Genomic DNA, 3,758 nt, shown 5'->3' on the forward strand with positions numbered 1-3,758 from the left:
TTAGGAACTTCTAAGTGACTAATATTGTGCGCCTAAGTTAATTGTGTGCCCAATATAGTTGTTAGAGTTTTTAGGGATAATTTACTAAGATCCATTATTTTAGGAAGTTAGTTTAAGTTTGTTAGGAAAAGATTTTAAAAAGATTTTCTGATTTTAAATTAACTGATTTTCAAATTATTATCTTTTTAAAATATATATTTTATCTTTTATATTTTATTTAAAAGATTTAGTTTTCGAAAAAATTTATATTTCCGGTTTTCAAAATGTTTCGGATTTTTGAATATAAAAACTGTTTTCCGGTTTTATAAAAGATTTTGAAAAATATTTTTCCTAAAAACTAGCTAAAGTATTTTATTTATTTATTTCCTAAAATCTAGATTACACGCCTAAGGTTTACTGCTACATGTTTTATGTAGTTAGTGGATTTAGTGGCTTAAGTTAATTATCCTCCAAGTATTTAATTAAAATTAAAGTTTTGCAAAAACCACGTAATATGTTACTGCTTCTATGAAGTGAAGTAGTGGATTAGTGGATGCTTTACATGACATGGAATAATTAATTTAATTTAATTAATTAATTAAACATCATGGAGAACATGTGATAATGGTCTAAGTTAGTGAGAACATGTCTTGTCTTAATTGTCTATAAATAGGCGCCTAATTCATTTGAGCAAAATTGTGTCTGACTTAGTTAATTTGTCCTAAGTTATCTAAAGTGTCAGTGCCTTTTCCTTAAGAGAATTCATACTTACATTAATCGAGTTTATTACTCTTCCATTATTTTATAAAGTGTATTTTTGAGAAAAAGGGTTTGAGTGAACTCTTGTAAGTGTGAGAAAGCTTTGAGTGAAGCAAGAGAAAGAAGAAAGAGAAAGGAACTTCGAGTGAAGTTTGAGAGAAAACGTCAGTTGTTGGGAACTGTCGTTGGGAACTTGAGTTGAGTGACTTAAGTTGAGAATCGAGAGAAAAGTAATAGGTTGTAATCAGAGTTGTTTTGGCCTATTATAGTGGAAAGTTGTTTAAAATCCCTTGTGGTCGAGGTTGTTTCTTCCTACTAGGCCTAGGAAGTTTTTCCTCGTAAAATCTCTCGTGTTCCCATTGTTTGTTCCCAAGTTTACTTTTAATTCCGCAAAAAGTAGAGCTTATTCTCTCACTATAATTCACCCCCCCTCTTATAGTGCTCATATTATACAACATAATTAAAGACTACTTGTATTTGTACACAAAATTTCTAAGCTAAGTCAATTAAAATCGACTATAAATATAGTCGATAAGATCTTTTTTTAACAAAAAGAACAGCATGAAGGCATGCTGAACTGAGCATTTCTAGGAAGTATTTTTAGTTTATAGCAAATTTTCAGATACAAATTCTTTCTATAATACCTTATATGATATGAGACCAAAAAGAAGAGGAAATGGCAAGGCAAATTAAATTATGTATTTTCATGGGAAATAAGGATGTGGAAAACAAGACCAGAATTCTTTACAATTATACTATAAAACCAATTGAATTGAAAGGGATGTAGCACAGCTTGGTAGCGCGTTTGTTTTGTGTACAAAATATCACGAGTTTAAATCATGTCATCCCTACCTAATACCCTTTACTTTGAGAAGTAAGTAGGAATTAATGGAAATTTTGATTAAATTAGACATATGTAGTCTGCCATTTTTTTATGATACTCTATACGATGGATAGTGTATGCATGCAAGATGTAGATAGAATTTTGAGTTATAAAAAAAAACCTTTCTTTACAGTCTTATCTATTGTGATAAGAAAAGCGCTCTTAGTTCAGTTCGGTAGAATGTGGGTCTCCAAAACCCAATGTCGTAGGTTCAAATCTTATAGAGCGTGATTCCATTCTTGTTAAGACAAATTGAATTATCGAATTAAATTGAAATAAATAACACTGATCAAATCTACAATTAATCTCTTGCAGATTAGAGAAACAAAAAGGTCAATAAAAAAAAGTTTTTAATTAATCAAAGATCTAACTAATTACCACGTTTGTATTGTAAATATGCAGAAAAAGTCATAACCCATCATAAAAGACTTGATCTACAAATTAGTTTCAAACTAAGGTCATTACACGGGCGTGTGTTACATGTTAACCTTCTGAGCATCTAATCTCCCACAAAAGACTAACTTTTAGTGGAGATTATATGATCATCAGCCAGGGCATCAAATTCTTAAGAATGGCTTAGAGGTCAGTTTTAGATAGATTTTAATTTGTTAATGTTTGTCACTCTATATAAAGGCTAAATATAAACTAAAAGAAAATAAACCCTAATCAATACAATCCAAAAATACCCATAACGAGGCAAGCAAACAAAATACACATAACGAGGCAATCCTAAAATACCCATAAACCCAAAGTGAAAAGCATAAAGAAATAAAATAAGCAAAGCTAAAACATCGTATAAATCCCCTCTCTCTAACCCAGAACATGAAAGAGCTACACCTTATATTCACCTGCAAATTTATCAACAAACATTAACAATCAGTGTAGAGTAACTATCAACACTTTAACCAGATCAGGTGCTATATAAGATTCAAATCCTTTTGGTTGTTTAACTTTAGATAGAAATCCAATCCGTATAGATGATTTCAATAATATTATTGTAAAAAAAAATCAAAATAATATTTTTCCATTCTAGAAATAGTTAATGCCACATAAAACGTTAACGCTGCTTCTATATGTAAAATCGATCAAAAGTAAAGGAGAACCATAATGTTCAACGTGTATCATACAACTTAAAAAGTGATATATGAAGAAGAAAAATACAGAACTGAGATTGGGTATCATTAGATTATAAAATTACACCGTAATATTTTCTTTTGCTAAGTAAGGTAAGATGTATTATAGCCAAAACCACATTTACCACCAAAGTAGCCTTCAAAAAGTGCTATCTATACATGCAGTAAGTATAACATACACTAACTCTTAAATCCAATCGTTATCTCTACTAAAGATTTTGCTAGGAAGCACAACTATAACACGACTTTTAATTACATTTCATAAATTTTTGATCACACTGGACAACATAGGGATTTATGATTCCAGAAGCTATCATTCCTGCTCTACCAAATTGAGTAAATTAGAGCTGCAATAGCAACATAAGCTCCTTTCCCAATTTTGATAGCTTACTAGTTTGAATCTGTTGCAACGGAAGCGATTAAATAAAGCAACACAAGATTTAACGAGGTTCACTCTCATTGCGATAGCTACGTCCTCAAGGCAGGGGAAAGCGATTATTTCACTATGAACGAGACGATTACAATTACAATAGGCAAGATTCAATTGAATAATGGATTTTCAATTGAATCTCAAAGACTCTATCTAATCTTCTTTATTGTATTTAGGCTAATCTCACTCTAATAATTGTGGTAAAAACTGATCTAAATATGAGTCAACATATTTATATAAAGTCTAGAATACAAGCCCTAAATTGTCGAGGAAACCGAGCGAAGGAAATCGCCATCGCGCTTCACGTACAGCAAACAGGAGCTCGCGACTCGCGAGAAGCGTCGTGACCTGCGATAGGCTCGTGACCTGCGTAAAAAATGTTGACTTCACCTCTTCTAGGGTCACAGTCTCTCTCCCAACAACAAATGACTCAACAAAGTTCTCATATGAATTTGGAAGTGAAACAAGTAAAATCAAAGCAGCATCTTCATCCCCTATCTTAACATCTATATTACGCAGATCAAGTAAAATAGTATTAAGTTGATCAAGATCATCCCTTAGAGATGTACCTCCT

General features: G+C 31.5%; 1 non-coding gene across 1 annotated transcript; it reads left to right on the top strand.

Moving 5' to 3' along the window:
- The first annotated feature begins 1,777 nt into the window (after nt 1–1,777).
- On the top strand, nt 1,778–1,851 carry TRNAW-CCA (transfer RNA tryptophan (anticodon CCA)). Its single transcript has one exon. It is a non-coding gene; the product is annotated as a tRNA-Trp (tRNA).
- Nucleotides 1,852–3,758: the final 1,907 nt, after the last annotated feature.

This window comes from Beta vulgaris, chromosome 5 (assembly GCF_026745355.1).
Source record: "Beta vulgaris subsp. vulgaris cultivar EL10 chromosome 5, EL10.2, whole genome shotgun sequence".
Taxonomy (NCBI): Eukaryota; Viridiplantae; Streptophyta; class Magnoliopsida; order Caryophyllales; family Amaranthaceae; genus Beta; species Beta vulgaris.